The following is a 23074-nucleotide window of genomic DNA, read 5'->3' as shown; positions in this document are numbered from 1 at the left end:
AAACTCCTCTTCAAAACTAATGGATAACACATCAGTTATTCTCATTGATGACTTGATATTCCCTACATGCAAGCTACATGTTCCCTCTAATCTCTGGTTATATCTTGCTTACTGCCTACCATAGCTGTTCTTTCCTTTCTTCTACCAATGTTAATGATTCAATTTTTCAAAATACTGGTAAGAATTTATTCAGTCCCTTTATCCAAAATATATATGTATATTTATTTAGCATGTACATATAGGTGACAAGAAGTACACAGGTTATGTCTTTTAGAAGTCTAATTTGTTAAGAGGGACAGACAAGAGTAAAGGAAATGATAAGAAGTAGTAGGGGTAAGAGCTGTGACACAAGCTGTATGAAGTCATGGATATACAGAGAAAGGATGCTTTTCATAAAGTTTTCATAATTTACTCTATTCAAATGATAATGATAATAATATTAAACACATATTATCATCTCCTGTGTATAAAGGTGTACTACAAAGTGCCGTAAGTGCATTATTTGACTTATATCTCACAATAACCTGGGGATGAGAAATATTTTTCATCTCATTTTTATAGATGAGGAGTCTAGGGCTCCAAGAAGTCAGAACAGTTTCTCCATGTCACATAGTTATCAAGTGAGGTTAAGTATGAGATAAGCAGAAAAGGATGCAGGTCTGTCACCCCCAAAGGCTGCCTTCTTATTATAAGGCTGCCTTAAGTATCTGCCTTCTTATTATATAAGGAAGTGTTTTTTAGTAGCCCATGAAGAAATTGCTCTGCTCAGCACATGACATTTGATAGTGGGATTTCTGTATCTCTTTTCCATTATGTTCTGCTTCTTTTATTCAATAGTGAACTTCTTGAAGACACCACACATTTATTTTGGTTGACAGTGTGTCTTCCCAGTGCTTATTTGTAATAAAAGTCTATCCGTATGGATTTTGGTCAGTTTATTACTAATTAAGGCTGGGGAGAGAAGGGTTAAAAAATAGAAAAGAAATCAATTATTGGTGATCTGATTAAACAAATGGGAAAAATCTGAAAAAAGTTATTAAAGTTAAAAATTTTAGAAAATCAAAATGATTCCCACTCTGGTTTGGATTCAGTTTTATCCAGCCCCATTTCTGTTTTTAACATAGACACAAAGGGCTATGTTATGATGAGAAAGAGTATTTTTGTTTTATATTAATCTCAAAGGTTAGAAACATACACAAAATCCCAACTTTATGAGACTTTGCATTGGGATTTTGTGGTAGGCACCTTTCTAAGATGACCCCTAAGATTATCAGTGCCTTGGTATATATAGACCTTCTCCCAGTACTCAATTAAACACTAATCTAGATGCTGCTGGGAAGGGATTTTGCAGAAGTAATTAAAGTCCCAAATCTCAAAATATTCTTTTTATTGGGAGATTATAATTAGTGGGTGTAACCACATGAACCCTTAAAAAGAACTGGCTCTTCTTGTAAAGAAATTTTAAGTGTTAGAGGGACTTGATGCAGGGAGATTCTCTTTTGTTGGTGTTGAGGATAGAGGGGACTATGTGGCAGGGAATGATAGGTAGTCTCTAAGAACTGAGAGTGGCTGCTAGACTACAGCCAGCAAAAAAATAGGGACGTCAGACCTCCTTACAGTTGTGAGGAATTGTATTTGTGAAGAATTAGAATAAGCATGGAAGCAAATTCTTCTCTAGAGTCTGATAAAAATCACAGCCTGCCTGACCCCTGAATGGCAAGTGCAGCCAAACTGCTCCTAGACTTCTGACTCATACAACTGGAAACAATAAATGGGTATTGTTTTAAGTTGCCAAGTTTGTGGTTATATGTTACACAGCAATAGGAAACTAACATAAATTAGGGGAAAATAAAAACTAGAAAAAGAAAAATCTCAGTCCATGTTTATTGTGATGATTTTTTAAAGTGTATGCCACACCATACAAAATAATGTTACCTATTTTCTATTTAAAACTTTGCTCTTATTTTCAATTCATGTGATCACTACTGATGACTTATGGATTTAGAAAATGAATTATTCATAGCACTAATATATTTGTTAAATCTTTGTATTTCTAGGCCTAGGAATCCTAATCACTTCAGTCTGTTTGCATGCAGAAGTACATCCATCTCCTTGATTATTTTAGCTGGTCTTTTAAAAATATTTTTCCTGAAGAGCAGTGATCAGACTTGAACAGAAATGCATGTGGTAGACAAATCAGGATTTTGTACAAAGGCAAAGTTGTCTTTCTGAAGTAATGAAAGAAATAGAGGCTTGGGAGGTTATATGTAGCATAAGTGGCAGACTACTTCCTACCAAAAGCACATCTACTATTACATTTATTACAAAACATGTATGTTTTGCATTTACTATTGTGTTTTTGGTAGGCAGTGGTCTATATAAATAGTCTTTCTTCATTAGACTATAGAGCTGAATATTTCAAATCCCAAGCTATGAATGGCAAATTCTGAAATCCAGAATGGAAACCTTGATATGATAACTTCATACTCCATCTCCTTGTCTTAAAAAAAAAAAAAAAAAAAAAAAAAGTTCTAATCTGTGTCAAGAACCCTCCCATTTGTTCACTTTGGGAAGCCGGAAAGAAATTATGATGGAGCTGGTGATGATCCTGTATGTTCTTGGCTCTTCTGGATCCTTCTTTTCCCCAGGGTTTCTTTCTTTATTTCTATCATATGACTGTGGCTAGGAAAGGTTCCTGATAAGGGGATGCCTCTGGAGGAGTCCTGGAGCAGGATCTAGGCTGCTTCAGTTTGAAAAAATCCGGGTTTTTAGAGGAGTAAAATAAGTAACTGAAGCCTACAAGCTCATTTTTGCTCTATCTTCATTCACTAGGGTCAAAACACAATGTTTGGCACATAAAAGGCATTCAGTAAGAGTCTGTGAGTGCACAGATCAGAGGTTCCCAAGATACCTTCCCCCAAGATTTAATGATTTGCTGAGAGGAATCATAAGACTCGGTATATATTTTTAGTCATTGTGATTTTTTTTATGGTAGATATTTAATGCAAACTTAGCAAAGGGTAAGGGTGCATGGGGGAAAATGTGAAAAAAACCAAGTACAAGATTCCAGAGTCATTTCCTAGAGTTACACAGGATGTGCTTAATTGCCCTAGAAATGAGTTGTGACAACACATGTGAAATGGGAAATTCATTAGAAACTCATTTCCAGGCTTTTTATTGGGAAGTGGTCACTTAAACAGCCTTTGCCTGGCATTCCAGATTGCTAGAAGGCAGGCAGGTATTTAGCATAAGCCATATGATTTGCACAATCATGCATGGTAAGTCACTCTTATTAGTTAGTGTGGTGAAATCTCTCCCAAAATCTAAGCTCTTAGCTGTCAGTTGAGTCAACCTTGCAAGCAGTCCTCTAGAGGTATAACAGTCTCAAGCCTACTATGTTAGCTCTTTTCTGCGTAGTGTTGCGATTGGAACCAAAGATCTAGATTGGAACCAAAGACCTACCCAGGATATACTTGGTAAATACTCTTAGAAATGAAAGGTTGGTAGCCAGAAAAGCATTTGAGTATTTTGATATTTTAGCCACTACAGCTTGTCCAAGGAAGCTACTACAGCCTGCCCAATAAATCTATCTTAAAGGAAAATGTGGACTCTGGGAAATTAAAGTAAGATTTATGCATGATATAGTGTCTTTCAAAGCTCTGAATAAGCCCATTAAACTACTTTTATGAAGTTCCTACTATGTGTTAAGCATGTTCTTGGCATAGAATCATGTGAGCAAGAGAAAAAAGCCCCTGCTCTCTGAACCTGATACTATAGTGAGGGGAGACAGACAAATACAAACAAATAAGTGATAAGTACTAAGTAAATTAAGGAGAAAGATAGGAAACTGTAGAATATTAGGAAATATATTTTAAGTAATTTATTTGGGAAGATCTCATTAATAGGATAACATTAAGCAAAGACTTGAAGAATTTAAGAGGGAAACCCCAAAGCAGATGCAAAGATTTTGAGGCATGAGTGTAAATAGTGTATTCAAGGAAGAGCAAAGAGGTAATACAACTGAAGTAGAGTGAGTCAGGGAGATAAGAAATGATGGAAGTCCAGAAGGTACAGAGACTTGGGACTTTTTAAGGACTTTGGTTTCCATTCTGAGTAAGACAAGAGGTCATTAAAGTGTTTAGAGTAGAGAAATGATATGACCAAACTTTGCTTAAAATAATACCTTGGCTGTTGTGTTGAGTATGTATAGCTGGGACAATGGCAGAAACATAGAGACCAGTTCAGAAGCTAATGCACTGAGCTGCTGATGGCTTGGGTCAAAGTGATCATTTGGATGTGGTGAGGTGTGATCAGATTTTGGTTATATTTTGGAGGTAAGTCACAATTCTCTTGTGGGCTGGACATGAGGAGTCAAGAATGACGCCATAGTTTGGGTGTGAACAACTGAAAGAAAGAAATTGCCTTTTACTATATGGGGAAGATTGCCAGTGCAGCATGTTTTGGGCAAACACTTGAGAATTTGATGTTGAATAGTATGAGATGCTTTTTAGATGTATACATGTGTAAGTATCAAGAAGGCAATTAGAAAATAAGGGTCTGGGATTCAGGGGAATTGGGCAGACGATATAATTTTGGGAGTTGTGAGCCAATAAATGGTATTTAAAGCTAAGACATTAGAAGAGATCACCATGTGAGTGGGTGTAGGATCCAGCCTTGAGCATTTCTTGTTGAGAAGCCAGAGAAACTGGTGCTGGAGACTGAGAAGGAACTACCTATGAGAAAAGAGAACACGCAAGAGAATGTAGTATCTTGGAAGACAAGTGAAGGAAGTATTTACAGGAGGAAGGGGTGATCAAACCTAGTGAACAATGATGGGTCAAGCAAAATAAAGATAGAGCAATGATTGGATTTTTCAAATCTGGGAATAATGGTGACCTTGAGAGGACCAGTTTTGGTGAGTGTCTGTCAGTTTTATATAGTTGCTGGGAACAGACACTGACTCTAGCTGTTTAAGTAAAATCATCATGAGGAGAAACAACTCCAAGGATTGTATTATACATGGACCTCAAAAAACTCTCTCTTTCTTATGGCTCTGGATTGTCCCAGTTCATTTGGAGCAGAATCTACTGCATGGCATCATCTACTGCATGGCATCACTGGATGCGATCTTTTGGCTTATGCCTTTACTGCTAACTGCCTCAGTATCCCAGTTTTTTGACTACTGAGAGAACTTGTTTTTTACTCAGCTTTTCATACTAGGGTATAGATTTTAAGATGTAAGTCACCATAACCCATATGATCACTTCCTTTGGTAGGTTTCCATCTCCATGTGGTCACTTATGACTTGTAAGTGTGTTGAAAGTTAGAATTGTATGATAGAGAATACAGAAATATGCAGAAGGTGTGCATAAGGTTGACACTGTTGAGACATCTTAGTGAGACAGCTTAGTGACAGTTTCAGAGGATTTTGTACTGCATTGTTCTGTTATTTCATTTGCTTGCAAGCTGAACTGTTAAAATGAAATAACTACTCTGAATTTCTGCCTTGCAGAACATAATGTCATTGGCATTAAAACTTGATATTCATTTGTTGAACCCCTTCATTTGTTTGGCCCTGCCCATCTAATCTTAAATCATCTCTGACCATTATGTTTTGTATCAGGGATTTTCCTAGAGGGAGTTGTAGCAGATCATTGAAGTTCATATTTTTATATAGATTGATGGGGTATGGCCTATCTACCACCATTTAGCCCCCTTTAATATAGGAGGTAATGAATTCCTTTCCACAAGTAGTTATATATATATATATGTATGTATGTATATATACATACATACATATATATATATATGTATGTATGTATATATATACATATATATATATACATACATACATATATACATATATATATGTATATATGTATGTATGTATATATATATATACACATACATACACATATGATGTTTCCTTAGTCTTACTTGTGTTATAGCAAATTGGCCAAGTTACTTTTTTTGTCAAGTTTCTATAGCACTTATTTTCTAAATTTACAGACTATGTTAAAAGAAGAAAAATATGATTTTTATAGGGAGTTGGGTCAGATGTCTATTTTCTTAATTGTATATGAAACATGAGATAGACATGGACAGTTGGCTAAAATCACTTTTAAATAATTGTATAATTCAGTTAGTAATTAGAACAGACTTAAGGGCTTTATATCTAATGTTAAATCGTAATAAAATTTTTAATGTTTTAAGAAGCTGTTTAGAAAGAGTTCTTTTATTGTTACATTTATAAATGTTAGCTTTGATAATATAGATCACTTTTTATGCCTTCATTATTGAGTTTTAACATATTATATTGTGAGTCTTCCTCTAAATTTTGACCTTTAATTATCACTGGAACATTGATTTCTTGAAGCCTTTGGGCTATAATTGATCTTAGCAGTTAAAAGAGAATTTTCTTTACCTTCTAAGAAGAAGGTGTTAGAAAATGTATTAAACTATAAGAGAGAAACTTGAACTTGAAATTTCTCCATTAAATACACATGTAGAAATTACGAAGTTAGTGGTGATGCTGCATCATACATCTTGTTCTCATTTTATACAATAGGCTGCTATTTATGTAGCTTTTTAAAGTTCAAAGAAGGGGAAGGACTTGAAAATTCTTATTGTCCAACACTGATTTTGTTTTTTTGTTTTCTCATGCTGAAAGACTTTTTAGTTTTAAGGAAAAGATCCAATTATTATAACCATTAACATTGATGTTTTGGTTAGATTAAGTCTTTCTATGCTGTCTAAACAAAGAGTAGGAGGAATCATCTATTAAATTAGAAAAGATATGTGTTCTATGTGAATTGCCTAAATTGTCAAATAAACATTTTCTTTCCATTTAAAGATTGATGATGCAATGTGTCAGTCTTCAATAGACTAAATCCAAGACTTGAGGAGAATATCACCTATCTGAATATTCTTAATTGGTATAGACAAGGTGCTCTTATAGAATGAATTTTGTGGGGTGCCTGGGTGGCTCAGCCGTTAAGCATCTGCCCTCAGCTCAGGTCCTGATCCCAGGGTCCTAGGATCAAGCTCTGCATTAGGCTACTTTCTTGGTGGGAAGCCTGTTTCTCCCTCTCCTACTCCTCCTGCTTGTTCTCTCTCTCTCACTGTGTGTGTCTCTCTCTGTGTTAAATAAATAAAACCCTTTAAAAAAAGAATTAATTTTGGTGTGGAAAGGGATTTTTGAGACCATTTACTTACTCAACCTCTACATTTCATGAGGTGAAGAAATGTGTCACAGAGAAGTTTTGTGACATCCTAATCTCATATATTAAGGGGCAGTGAAAGACTCCAAACCTGATCTTTTGATTCTCAGCCCAGGGGTCTGTTTACTACAGAGAAGGCTTTTGTTGAGACTGGAATGATAAGCTTTAGGTTGAATTTAGAAAAAAAAATCTACTTTCTATAATAGGGCATAATCATTTGCTTCTCTGTAAATATATGCAGATATAGAATTGTGAAAAGAAATGTATACACTATGTAAAATAGAAAAGTATAAATTTAAAATACTTATGAGACTGATAATTAACTGATAACAGTTAAATAACTGAGAGATAACTGATAACACTAACGGCCTATTCATTGGTATAATGGAATTAATTTATTTTACAAATAGTAATAGTACTGTGGTTATGTTTAAAAAGAGTCCTTTTAGAGACACATACTAAAATAGTCACAGTTAAATGAAAAATAAATATAAATAGATACATAGAGTGTTTAAGAGAAAGTTTTTCAGGAGGGAAACATAATGCTTGATTGAGAACTTGGCAGTTGAGAGCTGTGTGCCTGCTATGCAGGCAGGGCCTCAAGGGAAACCACTACCTTGGTGAACTCAGTAAGGGGCCAAGATCTAGTTCTCTGTATTCTATGTTCAGATAGTTATTTTTATATCTTGGACTCTGGGGAATTGATTAGAACTATCTAAGCTTAGCAGTTTATAAATTCATAGGGAGGAACTTTATTTCCATTGGTAGAAATGATTATATCTGCTACTTAGGGCAGTACCTTTGCAAAGTACCTGGAAAACTGAACTGGAAATCTGGTAGATTTTCCAGATCTACCACTCCCTTGGAGTTGAATAGATGGTAGGATGTTTCAATCATAAATGGAACTTCCTGGATACTTGCTTTTGGTTCACTCTACATCATTTTTTAAAATTTTATTTATTTAAAAATTATTTATTTATTTGAGAGAGAGAGAGAGAGAGACAATACCAGCAGGGAGAGAGGGTCAGAGGGAGATGAAGAGGGAGAAGCAGACTCTTCTTGAGCAGGGAGCCTGATGTTGGGCTTGATCCTAGGACCCTGAGGTGATGACCTGAGCTGAAGGCAGATGCTTAACCAACTGAGCCAACCAGGTGTCCTACTCTACATCATTCTTATATAAAAATTGATTCCTTCTATGAAGGTGTTTCCCCCTTACCAGGCCCTTGAATCCATTGAAATGATTATTCTCCAACTTCTTGTTGTTAGTCAAGAATTTTGTGACATCATGCTAGACAAGAATGAACCTCGTGCAAAAATTTTGATGTTACACTGACTGGTCTATTTAAATGTAATCCTTGGTCACTGGATTTGGTGAATACCTAGTCTCATTGTGAAAACCTTTATAAAACTATCTTCTTCAACTTGGTCTCTCCAATGCCAGGAGACCAAGGGTCAGCAAAGTATGGCCCACACTGAATCTACCCAGATGCCTGCTTTGTACAGCCTGCAAGCCAAGAATAGTTTACATACTTCTAAATGGTTGGAAAAAGTCAAAAGAAGACATGTGGCATATTTTGTGGCATGTGAAAGGTATATGAAGTTTAGATTTGTATGAATAAATAACATTTTATTGGAATATAGTCATTTATGGCAGAGTTGAAATGCTGTAACAAAGACCACATGGTCTTCAGAGACTAACATTTCCTATCTAGCCCATTACAGAAAAAATTTCTGACCATGTAGTGGACAACTCATTTAATAAATTAAAACATCTCTTGGGGTGGGCTAAACTTACAAAACCTTGTTTAGATGTTGGTTCACAATTTCAAATTATAGAGGATCTGAGTGTTCTCATTCACAATATCTGATTCATTTAGTCATTTGACATTCATTATATGCTTCTTACAAGCAGTTATGGCTTGTGGGCTCAGCCAGAGAAATTAGGATGGTCAAATTCAGGCTTCAATTTTAGAGGTTATTGTCAGAGAGGCAAACTTGCCCCTGCACATTCTTCTGAGTAAGACTGTGAAAGGCAGCACGAGGCAAGACGGACCATCGGTTTGATTCACTTTAAGTTATAGCTGGTTAGCTGTCTACAGTTTTCAAAATCATGAAAAAGTTATGTAGATCTACCATGCTAGCAATGCTTTCCTTTCATTTTTTGTTGGCTATAGGTTAGTGCTAAGGTTAAATGGAACTTGGAAACAAAGAGGGATGTCTGAATCTCTGTCAAGCACTATTTTGTGAGTCAGTCACGTCATAAATGTTCCAGCAGAACTCCATCAACACTGAGAGTCATTTGAGTTAATACATGTTTAGTGCTCCAGATATAAGGGAATTCATCATTGTATTTGCTTTAATACAATCAGAGAAGCTTTAATTTTAATTAAATTCTCTGTAGTTTTATCTTAGAAGGCCAAATGCAAAGTGAGTTTTCTTCAGGGGGAAATTCCAATCTTAGATTTATTCCCAATTCTCTAAACTCCCAGGCACCTAATCTATACTCTTTAGATCTGGATTCTTTGAAAAAACATTTTTCAAAGTGAATATTGAAAGGTTAACACCACAACTGTGGACCATTCTTAACCCTACCCAGTTTATCTTCCTTAGAACTACTGGGCTTTTTTTTTTTTTTAAATATTTTTCCATTGCTTAAAACTTTTCAATACTCCTGAAATAAAATATAAACTCTTAACCTTGGCTTACAGTGTGCCGCATGACCTGGCCCCTGTCTGCCCATCAGTCTCATACCACAATTTCTTCACTCCCATGTCATTGTCACCCTAGTCTTCTATGAACACAACAAACTCTTCCCAGTTTTAGTGCTTTGATGCCATCTGCTCCATCTGCCTAAAGTATCCTTCCCTGGTCCTACACATTGCTGCTGTTCTTCATTACTTAAAGGCCATCTCTTCCGGGGTGCTTTGCCTTCACTCTGTCTGAAGTAGATAACAGAGTTTCTCTTTGTTATCAGAGGAGAATTGCAATAACAAGTTAAACAGGCAAAAAAAAGACTCACTCGAGTCTATTACAGCAAGGGAGAGATACTTAACTCAACCCCACTAAAACACAAAGCAGGAGAGTATTTAATGCTGGGGTGAGATAGTGGAAAGCTACTGGAGACGTAAACAATGAGGTTGCAAGTTAGGCCAGCTGTGTTCGGCAATTGCTGGTTAGACTCCTACCTCCCCACAGAGATTGGAAGGAAGGGGTCCTATCTTTCTTTCTCGATGATTGTATTTCAAAGGGATGGCCCAGGTCCTTGATGAAGACACTGTTGCCTTGTCAAGCTAGTAAGGAGCTGGGAGAAGATTCACATCTACAGGGGTGGGAGAGTATTTTGCAATGGCAAGTTTTCTAATCCTCTAAGAAAAGGGATTTGGGGGGGGTCTATAGTTAGGCAAGAGCCTGTCTAGAGTTTGGTTAAACCGAGGGGTTTGCTAGTGTGACATTGTTCATCATTATGCTTTTTCACAGATTCTAGTTACTTCCTTGAGAGTATTTATATAAAAGTAATTATTAACTAATTTATTGAATCCTTTTTTTTCTGTTCCACTAGAAGAGGCATGAGAGTAGGTATTTTGACTGCCTTATTCTTTATTATATCCTCAATCCATGAGAGTGCCTAGAATATAGTAGGTACTCAAGAAATGTTAATGGAATGAATAAGTGATTGAGTGTAAGCACAGAGACAAATGGGGTTTTGTGGAAATATTCTGAGCATATTGATGATTTTAGCAACTACATTAGTGACAGGACTTCCTACCCTGTACATACATGTATATACATGTACATACATTCTTACCCTGTACAACATTAAAACTGTGAATTGGTGACTACTAATTTAAAGCTAGCTTAAAGTGAAAACAAGTGAATAAGTATTAAACCACATTCAATGGGAAGAGTAACACAACAGTACATTTAATTAGTTCATATCATTCCTTTGTGTACTGGTCTATATTTTTCCATGGCAGCTTTGCTGCTGAAGTGAGACCTTGTAGTTTTTTTTCTTATCCATAGTAAGTATGTGTCCATTCTAAGACTCAAAGACTATTTACATAATCAAATACAATTAAGAAAGTTCTGTTGTATAAGGATATTTTTTAATATATCAGAGTTAAGACCCTTGAAAAAACTCAGGTTCATTCCAGATTCATTAAATCACTAAGGCATCAGTGTGACTGTCATAATTAACTAAATCACAACATCTAAGTTGTAATATATTCATTTTATGCAAATGCATCAGTAAAGAGCAAAATGCTACAGTACTGGAAAATCATGTTTTTCATAAAAAACAAGGATGACTCATTAGACATGCATCCCACAAAGTCTGTTTTGTATTCAGAAAGCCAAGAAAATATAGATCAGATCCCATATTGAAAAAAAATATTATTAGAAACACAGGTCTGGATGACTGGCTCTTGAAAGTGGAGATAATCAATCAGAAAATGATGACATCCTTTTTCTTAAGGTTAATTGTACTTTCAGTTGCTTTTAAAAGATCATGATTTTATGGTAATGAGATAAAGCTAATGTTGAAAAATTCCTATAGCATTAGTAAAGAATAATGTGTTCCTTTATTTTTTTTTTAAAGATTTTATTTATTTCTTTGACAGAGACAGATCAGAAGTAGGCAGAGAGGAAGGCAGAGAGGGGAGGAAGCAGGCTCCCTGCTGAGCAGAGAGCTCGACATGGGATGCGATCCCAGGACCCTGAGATCATGACCTGAGCCAAAGGCAGAGGCTTTAACCCACTGAGCCACCCAGTCGCCCCTAATGTGTTCTTTTAAATCAAATAACTTATGCATCATATTTTGTTTCCTTAAACACATAGTATGTTTGGGAAGTAGAGCCTAACCTTTGAGGTCTGAATATCCTTAATTAATATAGAGTCACATAATTGTTTAATAATATACAAAGTGATTTATTCCTAGTGGGAAATGTATAGAATTTTTTGAGTTCTATTCGATCATGTTTTTGAACTGTAAAGATTTTTTTTCTCTAAATATTCAAACATATTAATGCTCAGGCTATTCTAGACTCTGTTCTTTTTTATTTTTCCCCCTTTTTCTTTCCTTCTACATACTCGCTGGTGAATCTCACCATCTCTCTTAGTTTTGAGAACCATCTGGATATATATTGTTTTGTTTATGTTCTTATCAGAGTAAAAAAAAATCCACTATTAGCATGACAGATCAAAATATGAAGGATAGAAATTCTGGCTGTAGGGAATAAAGCTGCTTGTTTTACAGGGTTTCCTTAGGATGTGGTATGAGAGGGTTGAGCTGAGTGGATGGTATATCTGGGCAGTTAGGTAGGAAGAGTTAATTGGCATTAAAAAACTAAGTAGAGTGGAGGGGGTTAGTACAACAGGCAGAGTGAAGAGGCAGTAACCTATTCATGGGCACTGGAAATTAGGTCAGGATTCTTGTTCTCATTTAACAAATCTACAGGAAGTACTCTGAAAGGTACTGAATTCTCTTCATATGCTCTATTCCTGAGTAATTCTCATAGATTCAATTACACCTTATGCTGGTCACCCTAAATGTTCTACTTAACTCAGATTTCCTCTTTGCTCCAGACTAGCCTGTGCATTTCTTGGCATCAGCTTTTGTAGATCTTATATATTGTCAAATCCTTATGATGGAACTCTTAACTTCTTCCCACTCCACCATTCTTCCCAAACATCCATTGGCTTCTCCACCACCCCTGAAAATAGTCTCCCTCTTCACATTCTAGACAGTTTCTCAAGCCTGAAGAGTCAGCTTGAATTCCTTACTTTCTCTGACAGTGCTTACCTTTAGGCTGTAAATATATTTTGTGGAGTTAAGGGCTAAAATACATATTGGGTCTGCCACCTTCTCTCCATCTCTGTTGCCTTCATCGGGGTCCACATCTTCAACACTTCTCATTGTCATCATTAGATAACCTCCAAATCCTTCATACTAGTCCATTCTCTGAACAAAAATTCTCTTCTCAAAATTCAGGTGGATAATGTCACTTTCTTGCTTATAACACCAAAAGGGCTTTCTCTTGTACTTAGAATGAAATCCAAGTTTCCAAGACTACTTTCCCGGCTCATGCCAGACCATGCTTCCTTTATTCGCTATATTTATACTCATTCATCTATTATGTAAATACTCTAAGTCTTTCCTGATTCAAAGCTCCTGTACATACTCTTTCTTCTGCTGAGATCCCACCCATCACAAATGCATGCATACTTTTTGCATAGGTAATTATTTCTGTTTTTTAAACCTCATCATTTGATTGCCTTCTCTCAGAGAAATTTGCCTTGATTATTCTACCTAAAGAAGGCCTTCCTCCATCATTCTATATTTCTGCCTCTTTTTTACCTTAGAAATTATTTTAACTTGAAATAACTCATTATCTTCCTCCATCTCTCCATCCCTTCCCTTCCTTCGTTCCTTCCTTACTTCCACTCAGTTTGTTTTTGTTTTTCTCTTATAGAATGTAATCTCCAGAAGGCCAGAGACCTTATTGGTCTTGTTCATCATTCTATCTTTAGTACCTAGCATAGGGTCTGCTGCACTGTAAATATTCCATAAATATTTGATGAATAAATGGCTCTTGGGGATTCAGAGAAGAGTAAAACAAAGCCCCTGTCCTCAGGCTACCGCTGCTGGGTAAGAGAGTACTCCTAGAGAAATAGCCCACCCTTAATTCATTAATGCTGAACAGAGGCTTACACAAAGTTCTGTGGATGCCAAAGGAGCCCAAAGTATACAAAGAGAGGGGATATATGGAGAAATAAGGAACCCCTAACTAATGAACTAATGTTTCGATAGAGAAGTAAGCTCTCTTTGATTAAGATTTAGAGACCTTAAGAGACGTGTGAATGATCTCCTGCCCTTTTACAATGTATACCCCTTTCTGAACACTGGAAATATGTGTGTAGGTGGTGAAATCTACAGGGATGGACACATAGGCAAGTCACTGTTGGTTTGATTTTTCTTCTGTACTTCTTCTCTGTTGTTTGTCTTTAGAAACTTTCCTAATGTGTGGGAAGCCATTATTTCTAATCTAACTAATTTATTCCCTTTGAAAGCTTCCTTTTTCGTTATCTTTTCTGTCTCAGAAAGAACATCCTTTCAAGTGTTTTTCAGGTCCAGTAATTTTCTTCTTCTTTGAATATCAGGCATAAAAACTCAGACTAAGAGAGATAGTCTTTTATTTGTTGTACCTCCCTTATTCTGATGCCTCTATAGGTTATAATTATTGATGATGTTCTTTCTACCTATCTTCACGTTAATGGACCAATACCTGACTGCGTAAGATGGAATAATACTAGTTGCTGACCAACTAAACCCTAAATTTGGACTTTTAATGTGCTGAAAATATTTCTCACAAGCTTAATAGTTCTACATGAATGTTCATGGTGAGCAGAAAGCTTCTTACTAAGTAAGAAATGTGGTAATTCTGGAATCCAGAGTCCTTCTACCTTGTGATTTTGACATTCCATGGGAGCTCTTAGGTAAGAGACAAAGAGACAGTGGAAAACTAATGTTTGCTTTTAAAAGATTCTGGCATGAAAGGGACAAACATATCTGTCCACACCTACTGGTGAGAACTAAGCACATGGTTGTGAGCTGCAAGAAGTATTTGGGAAATGTAGTTCAATGGCTCATAGTACTGAATCTTCCAATGGGGGGGGCATCATTTTGGCAGACACTAGCTATCTCTGTTGCATTGATCAATAGTGTAATATTTTCTTACTCTAACATGTACTTAAAATTTTGTTGGACACTAACATCTGTACCACATTGACCAATAGTATAAGAGAAGTATTCACTTTCTTACTCCAATGTGATCTCTGTATAATAAAATTATCCATATTAAGCTTCTTTTATGTAATGCCAACAATTAATTTTATTACCAGTTCCCTAATAACTTTATGTCTTTTTAAAAAATCTCTTATATGATTTGTTTACAGGTCTGATGAGTACTTTGCTTTTATTTCCTTGTAAAGACAAAGGAAGAAATGGTAGGCCGATAATTTGGTTCTGCTTTTGGGACAAATAGAGAGGACATGCTCCCTGTTAATGCATAATGTATTGAGTATACCATACCCATTTTAGCTCACTTCCTATGAGTAAAATCGGCCAACTGGGTAAGACCACACACTGCCGGGATGTTCTCTTCTACAAGAACCTCCCTGCTGTGTTTCTTGTGCTGCCTTCCAGTTACATGAGCATATGTCCTAAGAATGTGAATCTGTGCCCATTGAAATATTATGTCCTTCTGTGCTTTCTCAGAAAGTTATTGAATCATATAAAGCATCTTGCATTCATTTTGATGAAATTTATATTATCATTGATTTATTTTTCTGAATTATATTTGATTATATCAACATATAATGATATTTTAAGCATAAAATTTCATGATTTTACATGAGAATTTAATATAAATGTAAGAAATACATTTCTATTGCATATATTTATATGTATATAAATACATTTATAATACATATGTAAAATACGAAACAAATGACATTTTCAGCATCATTATTTTCAGATGTGATGTAGACAAAGGAAGGAAATATTTTATATATGACAACATTGTATTTTTGGCTGGTCTCATACTTATTGTCACCATCTTGTTACAAGAAAAAAGGAATAATGCAGAGTCTCTTTCCCAATCCCAGAGAAGAAAATGAGATTACCCCATTCTTCTTCCCTTAAATATCATTAGTGTAACAGAATATCTATACATCAATATGTTCTTTTAGAGCTGCTAGTCGTTTGCTAAATTCTAAAAATATTTTATTCCAAAATTCTTTGGATGCATGCACACATATTACCAAATCATTTTTAAAGCTTCAAAGTGTAATGCAAAAAGTGAACAGTCACTTCCATCCTCTGTCTCCCTACCAAAAAAGGGGAAGACTTCCCCCCCCACAAGCCCAACTTAACTTGATATTCGTCAAGAGATTTGTATGTTTTCCTTAAAAAATTTGCAATTTCATAGTCACAAAGTGTAGCTAGGTAGATGGCATTTATGGTCAAAATCACCTGTTTAATGGCATTTTAAATTTTGCTGAATAAATATCTTAGAAGATCAGATGATACCTCTACTTTTTCTGAATTTGTTATCCAGTCCTAGATGGTAAAAAAGCAGAAACATGTACCCCAAAAGTTTGCTTCTTTGGTTCCTAGTGTCTACATTTAAAAGATTGTTGGCTATATTTCCTCCTTTGCTTTTACCAATGAGCTTGATGAGCTTGGATCTAGCAGGGTTGCTACTGTCAGGGGAGCAGTTTGGCTTTGTAAAATTACATAAAATAAAACCTGTTTTGGCAATAGTAAGGAATGCAATTGCTCAACAGTAAGCTTGCCTAAGCCTGAACAGACGGAAGAAAAGTAGAGCAGACTGCTACACAGATGATGATAAACAACAGTTAGACCCAAAGTTGGGTGGCTTGATCTAAGAAGTATTAAAGAAGCCATTTGCATCAGATGTTGGAATGGTTAAGCCACGCTTGAAGTCAGTGTATATTATTGGAGGCTGTTTTAAATAATGTGATGCAACACAGATATTTTATGAATTTACAAAGCCAGATGGGAAAAGGAGTAAGAATTTTAGAAGGAACAAACTGGCAGGAAACACTTTTATAGGTGTCACTCTGAACTGATGCATTATGGAGAAGTAACCTAATGGGCATAGGAAAGAAAGAAATATCATGAATATTAAACAGAAATCTCAGATTTCATCGAGACTTTCTAGTTTGTGTGCATCTCATCATCTATACTAAAGCAAAACACCCTTCCCATCCCTGTCATCTTATGCCTACTGAGAAAGCCTATGTGTATGTGTGTTTATGTGTATGTTTGAATGTTTGTGTGTGCCTATATTTAGATGGAGATAGATACAGATATAGATATAAAGATGCATAGATATAACTATATACCAGAAAGGAACTTCTTACACCACTCTATTTTATTTAAGTATCTTGAATTAACAAACTTATAAATAAGCTCTCAGAGTTACAAGTTCATTTTTAGATAAACTTTTTCTTTCAAAATAATTTTAGCTTTATAGAAGAGTTGAAAAGATAGCACAGAATGTTTCTGTATATCCTTCACCCAGTTTCCTCTAATGTTAACTTCTTGTGTTTATTCAATTCATTTATCAAAACCAAGAAATGGATGTTGGTATGATATTATTAAATAAACTATAGCCTTTATTCAAATTTCCATAGTTCTTCTGCTAATGTTATTTTTCTTGACATCTAGAATACCACACTGTGTTAGGCATTACGTGTCCTTAGTCTTTTCTAATCTGTGACTATTTCTTGGTCTTTTCTTGTCTTTTGTGACCTCGGTACTTTTGAGGAGTACTGATCAAAATACAAGTATTTTGTTGACTGTTTCCTTTGCTGTGCAGAAACTTTTGATCTTGATAAGTCCCCAAAATTCATTTTTGCTTTTGTTTCCTTTGCCTTTGGAGACATATCTTGAAAGAAGTTGCTGTGGCTGATATCAAAGAGGTTACTGTCTATGTTCTCCTCTATGATCCTGATGGATTCCTGCCTCACGTTGAGGTCTTTTATCCATTTTGAGTTTATCTTTGTTTGTGGTGTAAGAGAATGGTTGAGTTTCATTCTTATACATATAGCTGACGAATTTTCCCAGCACCATTTATTGAAGAGACTGTCTTTTTTCCAGTATATATTTTTTCCTGCTTTGTCGAAGATTATTTGACCATTGAGTTGAGGGTCCATATCTGGGCTCTCTACTCTGTTCCACCTGTCTATGTGTGTTTTTATGCCAATACCATGCAGTCTTGGTGATCACAGCTTTGTAGTGAAGCTTGAAATCAGGCAACGTGATACCTCCAGTTTTGTTTTTCTTTTTCAACATTTCCTTAGCAATTCAGTGTCTCTTCTGATTCCATACAAATTTTAGGATTGTTTGCTCCAGCTCTTTGAAAAATGCCAGTGGAATTTTGATTGGAATGGCATTGAAAGTATAGATTGCTCTGGGCAGTATAGGCATTTTAACAATGTTTATTCTTCTGATCCATGAGCATGGGATGGTCTTCTGTCTTTTTATGTCTTCTTCGATTTCTTTCATGAGTGTTCTGTAGTTCCTCGAGTACAGATCTTTTACCTCTTTGGCTAGTTTATTTCCAGGTATCTTATGGTTCTTGGTGCTATAGTAAGTGGAATAAATTCTCCAATTTCCCTTTCTGTATTTTCATTGTTAGTGTATAAGAAAGCAACTGATTTCTGTACATTGACTTTGTAACCTGCCACATTACTGAATTGCTGTATGAGTTCTAATAGTTTGGGGGTGGAGTCTTTTGGGTTTTCCATATAAACTATCATGTCATCTGCAAAGAGAGAGTTTGACTTCTTCATTGCCAATTTAAATACCTTTTATTTCTCTTTGTTGTCTGATTGCTGTTGCTAGGACTTCCAATATTGTGTTGAACAAGAGTGGTGAGAGTGGACATCCTTGTCGTGTTTCTGATCTCAGTGGGAAGGCTGTGAGCTTTTTCCCATTGAGGATGATATTTGCTGTGGGTTTTTCAAAAACAGACTTTATGAAGTTGAGGAATGTTCCCTCTATCCCTATACTTTGAAGTGTTTTAATGAGGAATGGATGCTGGATTTTGTCAAATGCTTTTTCTGCATCAATTGAGAGGACCATGTGGTTCTTCTCTCTTCTCTTAAAGAGGCAACCCACAGAATGGGAGAAGGTATCTGCAAGTGACAGTACAGACAAAAGGACCATATCCAGGATCTGTAAAGAAATTCTCAAACTCAACACACACAAACAGGTAATCATATCAAAAAATGGGCAGAAGACATGAACAGACATTTCTCCAGTGAAGACATACAAATGGCTATCAGACACATGAAAAAATGTTCATTATTACTAGCCATCAGGGAGATTCCACCTTACACCAGTTAGAATGGCCAAAATTAGCAAGACAGTAAACAACGTGTATTGGAGAGGATGTGGAGAAAGGGAACCCTCTCACACTATTGGTGGGAATGCAAGTTGGTGCAGCCACTTTGGAAAACAGTGTGGAGATTTTTTTAAGAAGTTAAAAATAGAGCTTCCCTATGACCCTGCAATTGCACTACTGGGTATTTACTCCAAAGATAAAGATGTAGTGAAAAGAAGTGCCATCTGTACCCCAATGTTCATAGCAGTAATGGCCACAGTCGTGAAACTGTGGAAAGAACCAAGATGTCCTTCAGTGGACGAATGGATAAGGAAGATGTGGTCCATATACATTATGGAGTATTATGCCTCCATCAGAAAGGATGAATACCCAACTTTTGTAGCAACATGGATGGGACTGGAAGAGATTATGATGAGTGAAATCAGTCAAGCAGAGAGAGGCAATTATCATATGGTTTCACTTATTTGTGGAGCATAAGAAATAATATAGAGGACATGGGGAGATGGAGAGGAGAAGGGAGTTGGTGGAAGTGGAAGGGGGAGATGAACCATGAGAGACTATGGACTCTGAAAAACAATCTGAGGGTTTTGAAGGGGTGGAGGGTGGGAGGTTGGGTGAGCCTGATTGTGGGTATTATGGAGGGTACATTTTGCATGGAGCACTGGGTGTGGTGGATAAACAATGAATTCTGGTATACTGAAAAGAAATTTAAAAAATAAAAAATTTTTAAAAAATATATAAAATACAAGTATTTTGTAGAATGTCCTTCAGTTTTGGTTTGCCTGATGTTTTCTCATGAAGAGATTGAAGTTGTGGAGTTTGGGGAAGAATACTACAGATATGTGTGCTCTTGTCACACCCTGTGGGATGTATTTGCTATTAAAATGACTTATTACTTGGTTTAGGTGAGGTCTGCCAGGTTTCTCCACTATAAAGTTATTATTATTCATGTACTTTAAAATCTGTGTATCTTTTATGTAAGAGTTATATATAGGATACAATAGTTATTATTCAGCCACCTGAATTATTAGTCCTGTTAGATGAATAGGAAGAGACTAATTTTAATGACATTGACAAAAGCACATATGTGGAGAAAATATTGCCTCCTGAACAAACAAATAATAGAATATGCAGATAATCCCTAGATTAGCATTTTAAAGATGTTACATAGAAATATTCTTTCAACACATTCAACATTGCTTCTCTATATTAAAGTATTAAATTTCATAGTCACAAAGTGTAGCTAGGTAGATGGCATTTATGGTCAAGATCACCTATTGGCATTTTAAGTTTTGCTGAATAAATATCATAGAAGATCATAGAAGTATTAAATATCATTGAATATCATAGAAATATTAGGAAATGAAAAATGAGTTCTTTATTACTCTCTTAACTTTTTTAAACTTTGTCTCTTTTTTCTCTTAAACATATAGCCATTTAATTGGTTAATTTTGGTGAGGGTAAATAAGCTATCCAAATAAGGGATAGCATTTGTCTTTTGATCTATCACTTGTTTAGGTGTGGTTTGACACAGACTCTAAAATAGTCTCTTGAGACTCCTAAGAGAAAAGTAGAGATGCTGTAAATGTACACACATGTTAGTTTGCCAAGATGAAAATAGAAAAAAATGAAAAAAAATACAATTTCTGTAATTCTATTGTTTATTTATTTAAAAATATTTGTAATATATATTGACAATAAAGAATAATAAAATATATATTTCATTCACATCCAGATAGCTTTCCTTCTGACTTTCATGGTTTAAAAAGCCCCATAATGGTACTGGGGTAATGTGGAAAACCATTTTGAAAACTTTGGTTCTAGGCAACTTCCTCTTGCTACCGTTTTATCTAAGCTTGCAATGCTGTGGGGCTCATTTGAGGAGGGGCTGTTGACAGTTAATCAAGAAACTTTAGGAAGAAAACCTCTCCTCAAACTAGACCAAAAAAAGCATATGATTAGGGAGAAAGGAAAAAGAATAAAAAGAAGTAATTCAAAAACCTGTGAGAAAGGTGTGCATTAGCAGATTACTTTTTAATTTTTTCAAAACCTCACCTAGCTTCAAGCCTTACCAGTCAGCACCCAACAGTTAAGGATCCACTTTAACCTCAAGGAGGGCAGCTTGCCACATGCTCACAGTTCTCAAAGGAAGTTCGTCCCATTATGAAAGGCAAAAGAGTGAGGAAGAAGACAATTAGCCCCTGTAGCCATTCATCCAAGATCCTAACGATAGTGGAGGTCAAATGTTATCTTGTATTTCTGGAATAATTTTAAAGGTTAAAAACATCCTTCTCACATGATATTTTATTTTTATTTATTCTCTCACCTTTACCTACTTTCTTACAGGATACCAATATTAATGTGGAAATTATAAAAATAGCAATTAGCTACTAATCACTAATACATGGTTTTAAACATACAGATTTCTTATTGGACAGCTCTCTTTAAAGTAGGGCTGTTAACCATGAACTTAAACTACAGCAAAGTTATTTATGAAGACCCTCTGTGTTTCTCAGGTTCAGAGTTTTAATCCTGATACAGTACCTTTGTCTCCTGATCAGGTTTAGTTTTGGACCTATCCCTGCTCTTTGGAGAAATTATGTAAAAGCCAGTACCCTAAAGTACAATTAGAAAGTTAGAAAGGAGGGATAGAAGGAAAGAGGGAAAGAATCAAAATAGCATTCTTCTTTCTAAAAATAGAAAACTTATTATAAAAAATAAAAAATTAAAAAAAAACCCAAAACAACAACAACAAAAAAAGGAAACAGAATAAGCAAAAAACTTGATCTCTAACTTCAATTCTGCCCTCTCCTATATCTACATTTTGACAAATCTACTGAAGTTGGGCTTGAACCTTCACTGTATTAATTCAAAATCTGGATATTTTTAAAGTCTTATTGAGAGGAAGAATCGCTGGGACCTCTGAAGCATAAGACTTACCTAAATATGGAGAAAGATAAGCAGTGAACCAGTTGGAGGTGAGAATTATACCTGTACTTGGATCCCAGCCTAATATACCGTGTGTCTTAGAGAGAGGAAATTACATTTGAGAATTTAAAAAGAAGAGCTTCTTTACTGAAATCACACTAAGATAGGAAAAAACACAAGGCAATAAACTTTATTTGTTGATTGTGTCATAAAGGTTTGCTTCAAGGCCGGAGAAGGAGTACTGTTTGAGAATAGATGACAGTTGTCTGAACAGGAAACCATGCTTATCTACATTTAAAATTGAGAAACAATAAAACAGAGCAAGGAGCGCAGGCACAAATCATGTCATCTTTGTTTCTAACAGCAGACATTGCTTCAAGAAGCAAGGCCTGAACCGGAGAGATTAAAAATATTCCCTGTCTGGTGATTGCTAAGAACAAAGGTAAGACATGACTTCAGAATTATTTGGAAGGGATTTGAGAGGCCTGGAGCTTTTTGTTTGTTTGTTTGTTTTTGTTTTTACTTAAGCAAATAGGAGCAGAACTAGAGAAATACTAATTTTTCCAATGTTATTTTGACCCTATTTTATTGTCCATGGCCTGGGCAAATGAATGATATAAGACAATTAATTTATTTGTGATCTTGAGTACTTGATTTGTATTCATCAACAGTACAGATTCTAAGTTACCTGTTTGTAGTTAGAGATTAAAGTTCAATTCACAAAGATGTATGGCATAATATCCAAATTCAGGCTCTCTGCATTGAGGGAAAAATATTAACAATAAAACTTGTTCTTGAAGGGATCTAGGAGCTTTAAAATTATAGGTATAAATTTTTATGACCCAGATTTCCTTTTCTCTCACAGAGTATAATGATTTTTTGATAAATTGATTTTAGTCATTATGGCAAGAAGGAAAGAAGGAAAGGAGGGACCATAGAGGAAGACAGACACACCAAGTTAGGTGTTTGGTTGACTTAATTAGTTTTGGACCACCT

Source organism: Mustela nigripes, chromosome 4 (assembly GCF_022355385.1).
Source record: "Mustela nigripes isolate SB6536 chromosome 4, MUSNIG.SB6536, whole genome shotgun sequence".
NCBI classification, from domain to species: Eukaryota; Metazoa; Chordata; class Mammalia; order Carnivora; family Mustelidae; genus Mustela; species Mustela nigripes.
This window is presented reverse-complemented; position numbering follows the sequence as displayed.